The following is a 13,200-nucleotide window of genomic DNA, read 5'->3' as shown; positions in this document are numbered from 1 at the left end:
TGTGTGTGTGTGTATTTAAAGAGGTGTGAGAGACTGTGTGTGTTTGCGTGTGCATTTAAAGTGAATGTATATGCTATAAGTTGCATATGTGTGTGGCACATGTGTGCATATTGTGCATACATGCAAGTGTGACAACTTGTGTCATCATGAACAATAGAGTAGGAAAACGCAACATAGTAATAAAAAAAACAAAGAAAATACTGAGAGTGATTGAAGGCAGTATGTGTAGAGAATGTACATACAGTACACAGGGGAAGGTAAGAACAGGCTGGAACCGGTGATTCAAAACAGAGCTGAGAGAGAGAGAAAGAGAGAGAGAGAGAGAGAGAGAGAGAGAGAGAGAGAGAGAGAGAGAGAGCACTATCCTCCCCAAAGAAAGAATGATAGAGACTCCAAAGGCCAGGCCTCTTACCCGGGGAGTGGGCCTACTACCCTGGTTCCATGGAAAACTGTCTCAGCGTCACTGGGGACCATAAACCGAGTACAAGAAAGTAACCAAAGGCTCAGGCAAATCATCTAGGCCTCCAACCCGAAACTTCAAAACACAGTTTATTTAAATAATCCTTTGCCAGGCCTCCTGGCCTCAGTGCCTGGCTTCTCTGAGGATTTATTTTATAAAAATGTCTCTCTCAACAAGTAAGTCATCCTACCCTGAGCTGATGAGGGAATTCTCCTCTGAGTTCAAAACCACAAGGTCTGGGCAGGCTACTCTATAGCCCGCACCCTTTCTGCAGCGTCAGGCTGTGAACCAGGGCAGTCCATGCTGGGCTGGAGAAGGGGCATGCATCTTGTGGCTCTCCCACTGCCCCTACTGTGATGCTGTGCTCCCGGGCACACCAACATGGGAGACCTGGACACCCGTGTGATGATGGGCATCTCTCCAATACTAGACTTTTTCACAGGGCTGAGCATTCTGGAGCCTCAGAGGGCCTGGTCAATGGTATCTGGTAATGTACTAAGGACAGTGACAGCATGGAGGAGGTACTCAAGAAGGAGCAAAGGTCACAAGTGTGGCATGCAACTCAGTAGAGTACCTGGCATACAAGAGGTCCTTCTGGGTTCTACCCCAAGTACAGCATAACCCAGATGTGGTGGTCCACGCCTGTAATCCAGCAACCCCAGCACTCTAGTGGTGAAGGCAGAAGAATCATCAGTTCAAGATCATACTTGCTACATATGGAGTTTGATGCCAGCCTGAACTACATGATAGTCTATCTTTACACCTACATACATATATATGTGCGTGCATGTGTGCATGTGTGTACATGTGTGCATGTGTGTGTGTGTGCATTCCTCTCCAGAAATTAGTGGGACCCAAGTGTGGCCCATGGTGCCAATGGAGCCCCCAAGAGCACGCTGGCTCACTGCCATCCCAACCTTTCAGAATAGAGAAGATGCAGGACCACAGACTGGTCTGACCTTCAAAGGACAAGGAGGCACCCTGCCCTAGTGAATGCCTCTCATATGTCCCCATGCTAATTTCAAAGCCTGTGGCAAGCCTGCCTGATACACAGTAGGTCTTCAGAAAGCAACTCTTTAGCACAAGGACAAATAAGTAACTAAAACAGATGACAGCACATCTGCATTAAAATGATCACTGAATGGATGGATGAATATATGGATGGGTGGATACATGGATGGATGGATGGATGGATGGATGGATGGATGGATGGATGGATGGATGATGGATGGATGATGGTTGGATGGATGATGGATGAATGGATGGATATATGGATGGATGGATGGATGGATGGATGGATGGATGGATGGATGGATGGATGGATATATGGATGGATGGGGAGATGAATGGATAGGTACATGGACTGGCCAGCAGTGTGGTCCTAGAACAAGGAGGCACAAGGAACCATCCTGGAGATTGAAGCCCTGGTTCTGCCCAGCATGGATGACCACTGAGAAGCAACTTTGCTTCTACTGCCTCAGTTTCCTTACCTGCACTATAAGGATACAAGGTGATTGGGGGCCACATGAGACCAGCAGTGGCCAAGCTGCTCCGTGCACTTGAATAAGCTCAGAGACGGAGCAGCCACCTCATCACTATCATCATGGAGACAGTACTTGAGCGCCTGGGGACCAGGAGCTCTTAGGGTTCTGGAGACAGAGGCAGAGGCCTGGAGGGAAAAGGCAGTGGAGGGGCTTGGGGATGGCTTGGTTAGGAAAGTGCCTGCCAACAAGCCTGAGAACCTAAGTTTGCAAGAGACGGTACACCAGCATAAACCCAGCACTGGGGACACAGAGGCAGTCAACAGGAGGGGTACCTGGGCTGGCTAGCCAGCCATTAGAGCCAATTGGTGGGTAGTTAGTAAGAGACCCTACCTCAAAACCTAAGGTGGAGAGTGACGGTGGAAGACACTCAATGTCTGGAGTCCACACCCACGCTCACCCACATGCATCTGCACCCACGCATGTTCATGCCCACACACCAACACACGCGTACACAGGACAAGAGAGGAAGGGAAACTGAGCTAGGCTCCCTGGAGCAGACAATCATCTGAGCTCTGCACAAGCTGTCCCCAAAGTGGGGGCACAGCTCCCAACCTCGGGACCCAACGTGGAGATTTCGGATCCTGTCACCCTAAGAGCCGTTTCATCCGGCTTGGCAGGGTCTACGAAGCATGGGAACAGCCTGACTATTTTGATCACTTCCTCCCACCTCCATGGGCTGGTGGGGGTGTCACGCTGAGTTGTAAAAGCCGCTAGGAGAAGTTATTTTTAGGGGCAGACAGTGTATTCCCTCATTCATAAAACATGGGCTAAGAACCCACTGCGAACAGCCCTGTGGTGTGCACTAAGGAACTCGTGTGGAGGTGAGAGGCTCCATGGTCCAGTGTAGGAGCCGAGGCTGAAGTGGAAGAAAGCGGCCACGTCTCACTGTTCCAAGGCTGTGGGTTGGAGGCCAGAGGCAGGGTTAGAGCCCAGTACCCTAAGGAGTGGACGTTGTATTGGGCCTTGAAGGAGGAGTAGGGGTTCACCACACAGAATTGGGCAGACAGTAGCTAGGGCCTGAATAAAGAACTGGGTGTGAGCAGGTGTGGGGGACACAGATGTGTGAAGATTAGTGTGTGGGCCAGAAGGACTGAAACAGGAATGATTTCACCACAGGCCAGACCCTTAAGCAGCTGCCCCAATCCCCACCCCTGACCTTGGTTTTTACACAACGAAGAATAGAGGCGTAGAGAGGGCTGACCTCTTGGTCCTGCTGCCACCAATATGGGGGGGGGGAGGGCGAGGCCTGAGGGCAGGTGACCACAGCAGGGATGGGATGGATGAAGGGGTGGGGTATGGCCAGGGGGGACAGTCTAGACACTGCCAGCTCTAACCCATAGGGGCCTCTCAGGAACTCCAGACTAACAGAACAGGAAACTGAGGTAGGGCTGGATCCACTGATTCCTAAGGGCCTCAGAGGTTGTGTTTCTGCCTCAGGATCTACCCAGAGGGCACTGCCAAGGTGACTTATTGCTGAGTTGTCCCTGAAACCACTCCTCCTCCCTGGCTCTGAGGGGCCACTGGGCTGGGACAGGCTGAGCCCTCCGCCCGTGGTTAGAAGCCCTATTATCTGCAGGGCTTCCAGCGGCCTCTTAGGAAGAAAGGCTTTCCTCTGAGTAAGCCCCGCCCCCCACCCCACCCCACTCAGGGAGGGCAGGCAGCTTCTTTATCTGGGCTGACCCTTCCCAGTGTCCCGCAGCCCACCCTAGGACCTCCTCCTGAGGCCCATGGGAACCAGACTGGCCCTAGACAGCTTCCCAGCCTCCGGGGAATCACATGAGGCCAACATGGTGGCCCGTGTTGTCCCTGGGTTAGGGGACAATGGCTCAACCCTACTACTTTGCCATGAAGGTGACTACAAATCCTGTCTAGCCACCAAAAGCACTGGAAGGTCGGAGGGCATAGACTTTGCGCCACTTGGGGGTGGCTCTGCACCCTACTCCCCACGCCAGCCAAGCACAGTGGTCTTTTCCCCACTGTATATACCCTCCACGCTGGCCGGCTTGGTTAAGTACTATGATCTTTGTCTCTAATGGCACAGATCTTGGGCCCTGAGTCCACCAAGCAGGCTTTCTCTAGTGCACCTGCCATTATCTGCAGCAGAGGCTTCCTCTGGGCGAGCCTTGGCGTCTCTGTGAGCCTGCACCTCATTTTACGGATGAGGAACTAAGGCTCAGAACGGCAAAGCGGCCCTCAGAAGATCACACAGCACGTAGGGCAGGATTTGAACTCAGGATTTAAACTGCTAATAGTTTCATGCTTAACCGCTACACAAGACCCCCCTTCCTTTGCCCCAGAATGCTCAGCCAACAGAGGGAGAACGGCAGACTCCCCATCACATGGAGCAAGAGGAATTCGGACTACACTGTGAGGAAGGAGCCCTGTCTAGTCTCCAGGGGACTTCCAGACCCAAGAAGGAAGGTTCCTCCTTCTGTCCATCCTCCTAAGGCAAAAATTACCAATGAACTCCCATAGAATTCCAGTCTGACCACAAGGAGACAGTGGCAGTGAGGTGTTCCCAGGATCACAGAGCACAGGGACCTGGCCTCCAAGGCCAGGCAGAACTGGCTCAAACCTTCCTGTGCTTCCGTAGAGCCTCGGTCCCCTAGTGCACAAAGGTGTTAGAAGAGAATAACGGGAAAGCACCTCCCCCAGCCTCAGTCCAACCACGCAGGCCCGCAGGCCGCAGCAGCAACAGCACAGAGACACATGGCAGCTTTCGAGTTTTTTGAGGCCTTGCTGGGTATGGTGGCACAGGCCTGCAAGCCCACATTTGGGAGTCTGAGGCAGGAGGATTTCAAATCTGAGATCTTGCCTGGCAGTGGTGGTGGCGCACACCTTTAATCCCAGCACTCAGGAGGCAGAAGCAGGTGGATCTCTGTGAGTTCGAGGCCAGTCTGGACTACAAAGCAAGTTCTAGGACAGCCAGCACTGTTTCACAGAGAAACCCTGTCTCAAAAAAGAAAACAAAAACAAAAACAAACAAACAAAAGGTACAGCTGGGCACAGTGGCACTCAGGAGGCAGATGCAGGGGGATCCCTGTGAGTTACTGGAGGCCAGACTAGTCTACTTAGGGAGTCTGAGGCCAGCCAGGGCTCTACAATGAGACTTTGACACAAGTTAACACACAAATAGGGTCAGCAGGAGGTTCAGTGTGTAACAGCCTGTCAATCCAAGTTCCATCCACAGGACCCTCATGGTGAAAGGAGAGAAGTGATGCCTGTACGTTGTCCTCTGACCTCCACACATACACCATGACACACATGGGTGAGCATGCGCACACACACACACACACACACGATAAATATGTAATACAAAATTTAAAACACAAACAGCTGGGAAGAATTCTGAAATGATATCTAAGACAGAGAGAGAGTGTGTACGTGTGTGTACGTGTGTGTGTACGTGTGTCTGTATGTGTGTGTACGTGTATGTGTGTGTGCGCGTGTGTACGTGTGTGTGTACGTGTGTGTATGTGTGTGTACGTGCGTGTATGTGTGTGTACGTGTGTGTGTACGTGTGTGTGTACGTGTGTGTGTACGTGTGTGTACGTGTGTGTGTGTGTACACAAGTGCACTTGCAACTAAAACTTTCAGGGAGATAATTCACAATTTTAGCATTTTCTTAAAGTTCTTTTAGGCCCAAGCCATGAAGCACAACCAGGACAACCTCATTGCCCTGCTGCAGACACATCTCTGGGCCTGTTCCCTCCCTTCCACGCCCCCCCCACTCCACTCCTCGGAACCCAGAGAGCCTGCATGGCCTATCTCTCCAGGATGTCAGAGAGCTCTGGGAGGTTGCAAAGGGGACAGGACACTGTCAACTGCCCTGGACTGTGCTGGAGACAGAATTTATCCTGCTGCCAGGCAGTCAAGGTGATGTAGGATGCTCTCCAGCTCCCTAGAGAGGGCTGAGAGGTGCCGGGCCAAAGGGGGCTAAACATGAGCAAGCGGTAGGGGCTGCTGTTGTGCTCTGGGTATTCTGCGCTGGCTCCTAGCTTGGCCCCACCAGTCCTCATCAGTTTGTGCTCTGGTTTGGAGCATGGGCTTGAGACCAGAAGACTGTGGGTTATACCCAGTTATGACTCTTTCGAGCTCTATGGCCTTGGGCAAGTACCGAACCTCTCAGACATATTCAAAACCCCCCCAACACAACGTCTCGCTATGCACCCCAGGCTGGCCTCAAACTCTCCATCCTCCTGCTTCAGCCTCCCAAGTACTGGGATTCTAACATCTTTCCTGTCTCTCAGCCAGAGCAAGGAACCTCCTTGCCCCAGAGGCAGAGACTCTGCAGCTAATGTGGATAAAGCAGCAATGGTGCAACCCACACAGCGGGTGCCAACTCTCTAAGTCCAGCTTCTAATCCCACGGCAACGTGGCATCCTGCACTGGTCATCTCACTACACCACCCTACCCTCTGTGATCGTGGTCTCCCCACCTGTCAGCATGCAGGCAGGCAGGCGAGGAGAAAAGCACCAGGAATCTGGATGGTCCTAGGGCAGACGCCGGGACAAGTCCTCGCACTGTCCGGAGTATGAGTCTCCATATTTGAGTGACAGGCCTCATAGCTGCTTCTGTACTGAAAAGGCAGAGCTAGGCGTGTGAACGCATCAGCCAGGACACGGACTAGCCACTGTGATAAACAATGCATGCCATGGTCTTGTCGCCAGCGGTGATCACGAGCAGCATGCCATTGGATGCCGCAGCTCAAGGCCTCTGGCTGCAAATCAGAAAATAAAGAGGGTCCCTTCAATGTCTACCAGTTGGGCAAAATAGGAACCTTCAAATGGGAGGCGCAAAAGTCAGTTCTAAAACTCAAATATAACAACAAACGTCAAAAAAAAATGTAAAGGATCAGTGGGGTGGCTCTGTTGGAAAAGAGGCTTGCTGCCAAACCTGATGTCCTGAGTTTGATCCCTAAGTCCCACAGTGGAAGAAAAGACTGGACTCCCATAAGTGTGTCCTCTGACTTCCACACACATGCTGTGGAACATGTGCACACTCCATTCCCCCATCTCACACACACACACAAACATAAACAAATATTGTCTCAAGCCCAATTGTGTGTGTATGCATGAGTGCATGCGTGTGTGCTCACTGTGGGGTGTGGAATAAAATGAGGTCATATGGAAATGGGCTATTTTTATTTCAACAAGGCATTTTAAAAATACTCTTAATTATATGAAGATGGGGGAAAGGTTCTCTCAAAAATTAGAGAGCACTGTTACAGCTGCCCTCTGGCCCCCCACACCCTCCTAAACCCTCCAGTCCCCTACCACACCCTCCTCAGCCCCCTCACCTTTCCCAGGCCCCCCAAAGCTCTTTATATCCACCCCCACCCCCGCCCTTGGGAGGCAACTGGCCCACACATGTGGGCAGAAGGGAGCCAGACTCCACCAGGCCCCGCCCTCCAAGCTCTTTCCAGGATTCTCAGTTTATCTAACGGTCCTTGGAAGCAGTAGGCTGAGCAGAGGGGAGGCCAGGAAGCCAGTGAGGTTGTGGAGCCCTTCTGCCAGAGGGCGCTGTCTGCTGCAGAGGCTTTGTTCTGAGATCCCTGGGTGGCAGACTTACGATTGCAGGCCCAAGGCAAACTCCACGTAGACCAGACAGAGATGGGGCCCAGGCTACCGAAGGCATTCCTGGGGCTGCTCTGGGGGCTCTTTCTCAACACAATGGTCATTTTAGTTTTGTTCCTGGGGCAGTCACTACACTGCGTTTTGGAGATAAGAAAATGGGGTTCTAGGAGGGAAAGCCACTTATCAGGTCACTTAGGACAGGACCAGGTGCGGTGACTCCAAACCCAGCGGGAAAGGCTTGGGTCAGGGCCAGAGCCCAGGTTCTTCCTCACCCTCTGTCCTTTGGGCTCCCTCTGGATGGCGCAGCAGGTACGGAAGTCACAAGCTCATTGCCAAGGGGTCTGCCAGTAAATTACTAATTTTGTCAGAAACAAAATGTCAAGTTTGCCTCATTACAAGAGGAGCTGTCCCAGGGGGCCAGAGTGAAGAAAGCACAAGGCAAGTCCCGTCCCTGGCACCCTAACTTGGTGAAGAGGGCCAACCCTGCCAGGTTCCTTCCACCACGTGCTGTGGTGGCTCCTCCCATCCCTCCCCTCCCCTTCTCTTCCCTCCCCATACCCTGACTTTCTGAGCCCAGGTTAGATCCAGGTACCTCCTCAAAGGCCTCCAGCACTGCTACCAGCTCACTGACAGAAGAAACCAGTCCAATCAGGACCCTCCTGTCAATCACCGGCCTCCAGCCCCTTACTCTCTGTCTCCAGCTATGCAGACCTCCGGCAGACTCCTGCCACAGGGGCTTTGCTCAGATGGTGGCTCTACCTGGCACATAGTCTCGGCATCCATAAGACTCCTTCTCTTCTTCCTTTTCTCCTGCAGGCTCTGCCCAACCCAGAAACCCTTCTCCTCCCATCTCCCACCCTCTGGTTCTCTGCCTACATTTTCAACACTTCATGGTACACCTGTCATCAGCCTGGCCCTGGAAAAGTAGAGATCAATGGAGCAGTCACGCTACCCCCGCAGCTTGCCCAGTCGTGAGACCCGGCACTACCCATCAGAGTATCTGGCCAGAGTAGAAGGCCCCGACCACACATCCACCAGGTCTGAATTCACGTGTGCCCTCCCACGTCACTTCCCCTCCCTGAGCACCAGGGGCCTCTTCTGTCTGCATGGGAGAGGAGCTACCCCGCCAGGCCCTCCTCCCAGGGGCTGTACACAGCCGCAGCTCTTGAAGCCTGCTCCACCTCAGCTCCCACACCCCCACCCTGGGGTCTGGCCCTGTGCCAAGCCCCTGCAGACTTCAATACCAGTCTGTTCAATTAAAGGGAGATGACGGATGTCACAGCACTCTGCCAACTGTCACCCTGAAGAACAAACAGAAGCGTATCCCCCTTTCACAGAGCGGAGAACTGCGTTCACTCATTCATTCTTCCAACCGACACGTTAAATGAACACTTACTACGGGCCAGGCCTGAGGTAGGCCTGGGGAATCCAGCGGCAGGCAGGGTAATCGCCCCCGCTTTTGCAGTATGGTAGGGGGGAAAGAATACTGACCAGAAACACTAACTAATTTAAAATTAGGATTTTGACAAACGCTGCTTATGGAACTTTCTGGGAGAGGGAGACTCGCCCCAGAAAACAGCAGAGCATGGGTAAGCATTATACGGACAACAAGGGGAACAGTATTCCAGCTTCAAGGATCAGCCAGTGCAAAGGTCCTGTGGTAGGTGAAACCCAGAGATTCTAAGGGATCTAAAGGCCAGAGCAGCTACAGCTACTGTGTGAGCAGCAGCCAGACACACCCGGTCTCTGGGCCCTGGGAAGGTTAGTGGCTCTGTCTCCAAAGTAATAGGGAGCCACGAAATGCTCTAAAGAAACAGCATGGGGAGCTGGAGAGATGGTTCTGGGGGCTGGAGAGATGGCTCAGAGGTTAAGAGCATTGCCTGCTCTTCCAAAGGTCCTGAGTTCAATTCTCAGCAACCACAGGTTCTCAACCATCTATAATGGTGCCCTCATTTGGCCTGCAGGCATACACACAGAATATTGTATACATAATAAATAAATATTTTTTAAAAAAGAAAGAAACAGCGTGATTGAATTGAGTCCAGTCCTGAACCATGTTCCACTAATAGGTTCATGTGACTCGTGTGGCTGTGCTTTAGGCTAGACTTCAGGCTCAACTCTCCCAATTTGAAAGTTTTAAGGCCAAAGGTCACCTCCTCTCCCCCTCCCCTTCCTCCTCCACCCCCACCAGGTGACAAAGCCCACTACCCTCAAACACGTCTGTGCATGCTCTATTGCTGAGGGCTATTCTGCAGGCCAAGGTCTACCCCACAGCCTAGCTGTCAGAGAATTGAAAGGGGCACAGAATTCCAGGCACCTTAGTGCAGCTCCCCCTGTCAGCTGACCGGGAGGCATTACCCCGAGTGAGCATATTATCACGATGTGTAATTTCTGGAATAAACACAGCTGTGTTTGTTTCTCCGCGTGCACAGCAGACAGAACAGCAGACGGATCTGCCGCGTGCAGCTGGAGCCTCGCACCTTGGGACAGCCACGCACTGTAGAGGAACCAAGAGGATGATGGGTTGTCCCTGGGGCCTCCAGATACCACCATCCGGGTGACACCTTCAAGGGGCTAGCTCAAGGCCTTTTGGGAAAACAGTATGGAGATGACAGCAAGGGTAGAAACTGGGACATCTGTCCCTTGGAGACAGGTGGGTCCTGATCATTGGGGACGGTTGACCCTGGAGGTATCCGTCATGAGCAGGTCCCTTAAAAGGAGAGGCCACATAGATGAACCCCAACAAACCAATTCCAGCCTGAAGTTTTCCAGATGGGATGGCATGGGGCTAACACGGCAAGAGCTGGGACACCCTCTGCTACAGCCACTTTGTGCCAGGCCCTGCAGCAGATCCCAAGGGTGCCCTTGCATCCACTCGGGTCCTTAGCAGCCCGTCCAATCACTTGAGCTTCCTTAGTTTCCTTGTCCGGGTGCTGTGAGCATATGCGTTTCAGGGAGCCTTGCCACAGCTATTTCCTCATCTGCAATGGGACCAGAACAGTGATGTCTCAACCTGTGGGTCACAGAGACCACCTGCATATCAGATATTTACATTACAGTTCATGACAGCAGCAAAATTACAGTTATGGACTAGCAACGAAAATAATTTTATGGTTGGAGGTCACCACAACATGAGGAACTGTATTAGAGGGTCACGGCGTTAGGAAGGGTAAGAACCACTGGGCTAGAGAATTAAGATTCCGCATGTGAAGCCTTGGTGCAGGGACAGGAGGCAGGCACTGACACACGACAGTCCCTACTCCCTCAGTAGAGGCCAACTGAACAACTGCTATGTCCCAGGCAAGCACTGGGACTTGCAAGCAAGACATAAACATTTCTGCCTTTGGGAAGCATGTGTTGTTTGTGTGTGTGTGTGTGTTTTGTTGTTTTTTTTTGTTGTTGGTTTTTTTTTTTTTTTTTGGTTTTTCGAGACAGGGTTTCTCTGTGGTTTTGGAGCCTGTCCTGGAACTAGCTCTTGTAGACCAGGCTGGTCTCGAACTCACAGAGATCCGCCTGCCTCTGCCTCCCGAGTGCTGGGATTAAAGGCGTGCGCCACCACCGCCCGGCTGTGTGTGTGTGTTGTATGTGTGTATGTGTGTGTAGTGTGTATTGTGTATATTGTGTGTGTTGTATTGTATGCTGTGTCTATTGGGTGTGTAGTTTGTGTTGTGTGTATTGTGTGTTATGTATATTATATGTGTTGTGTGTAGTGTATGTTATGTGTACTGTGTGTGTTGTGTGTATGTGTATTGTGTCTAATGTATGCTGTGTGTATTGTGTGCTGTGTATAGTGTGTGTGTATGTGTTTTTGTGTGTGTGTCTGTGAGATCTGAAGCAGGGACTCATGTATCCCAGACTGGTCTCAAACTTGCCATGTAACCAAAGCTGACCTCAAACTTCTGGTCCTCCTGCCTTGACTTCCAGATGTGCTGGGATTACAGATGTGCACCCACCGAGTTTATTTAGCACTGGGATGGAACCCAGGGCTTTTGTGTATGCTAGGCAAGCACTCCATCAACCAAGCTATACCTCCAGCCTGAAGCTTATACCTGGACAGGGAGGAGTAAATTAAGTTTTCCTTTGTTGTGATTATTGTGCCCATTTCACAGAAAGTTGGATGGATGCTCAAAGAGGACTTTTAAACCTCCCCCTCTCTCCCCCTCACATCCCACCTAACACTCAAAAGGGCTAGTACCAGATGCTAAAAAACTCCATCCAAGATCTTACCAGGAGAAAAGGGGAGCCACCAATTTCAAGGCACTGTCCTAAAGGCTGCAGATCCAGCCGCCTACTGGTTTTATGGGACCTCAGGAAGACGGCAGTTTGGGCTTCACTCTCCCCACATTTGGATGCTCTGAATTCTGGGGTGAGCCTCGGGTTGTCCTGGCTCTGTGAAAGACCTGGGCTAAATGAGGTGTGGGAGCTGTTCCCCGACTGGCAGGAAGGGCTGACTCTGGTGTGTAGAGCTGGGGGGGGGCTCGGCAGGGGAGACAGGTGAGCCGGGAAGGCGGGCCATGGTCCCTACTGCTCTGCCCTGTTTCCACCCCTCTCCCACTGACACAGTAGCGGGCAAGCACGTACAGCCTGCACACAGGGGCTCGCTTAACGGGGGCTGTGCCCATCGTCTTCCTCAACTGCTTCCTGCTTTGGGGTGGATTTTTTTTTTCTTTTGGGCATTGCTGGGGATGGAACCTAAGGGCCTTGCATGCGCTAGGCAAGCACTCCACCCCTGAGCCGCATCCCCTGCTCCCAGCTTTGGATGTCTTTTGTCAGCCTTCTCCTGCACTGAAGAGCAACCACTTTCCTTGCTCACACCTCTGCCGGGCTCACCTCCCGTCTTCCACTTCACACACTTCCGTCTACAGTGACAGCCACAAAGCAGCCTGCTTCCAGCTTCTGGGCCTTTGTTTAGGCCGTCCCTCCGCTCTGAGATTCCTTCCACTTGAATGCGCCTTCTCCCACAGCACAGGCTGGGACACACTTCTCTGCAGCACACCCCCTGCCACACATGTGATTGGGATTCTTGGTTTCCTTTTTGCTTATTTGTTTAGGATAGTTACATATACATAATAAGGTATCTTTTTGTTAGATGGGGGAGGGCGGGTTTTTTTTTTTTTTTACGAGACAGGGTTTCTCTAACAGTCCTGACTGTCCTGAAACTCACTTTGTAGATCAGCCTGGCCTTAAACTCACAGAGATCCACCTACCTCTCCCTCCCAAGTACCGAGATTAAAGGCATGCACCACCACCACCCAGCATTACACAGTATCTGAAGGATAGACCTCAAGTCTAGACACAAAGGTGGGATGTTTCATGTACACCTTCAATTCACAGCTGGGAGTGTTCCCACATACCTGTAATCCCCGCATACCAGTGGTGGAGCAGGAGGATTAAGACCAACCTCAGCTACACAGAAATTTGAGGCTAGCCTGTACTAGATGAAAATCTGTCTCAAAAAAAAAAAATCAAACAACTTGGTTCAGTGGGTAAAGAGCGGGCTGTGCAAGCATGCAACCCTGAGCTCAGACCCCCGGCATGCACAGAGAAGCCAGGTGTCGAGACCGGAGCCTCTCAGGGCGCATCAGCCAGCCAGTCTAGCCAACCAACCAGCCAAGATTCC

The sequence above is a fragment of the Microtus ochrogaster genome, chromosome 10, assembly GCF_000317375.1.
Source record: "Microtus ochrogaster isolate Prairie Vole_2 chromosome 10, MicOch1.0, whole genome shotgun sequence".
NCBI classification, from domain to species: domain Eukaryota; kingdom Metazoa; phylum Chordata; class Mammalia; order Rodentia; family Cricetidae; genus Microtus; species Microtus ochrogaster.
Note: the sequence above shows the minus strand (reverse complement) of the source record.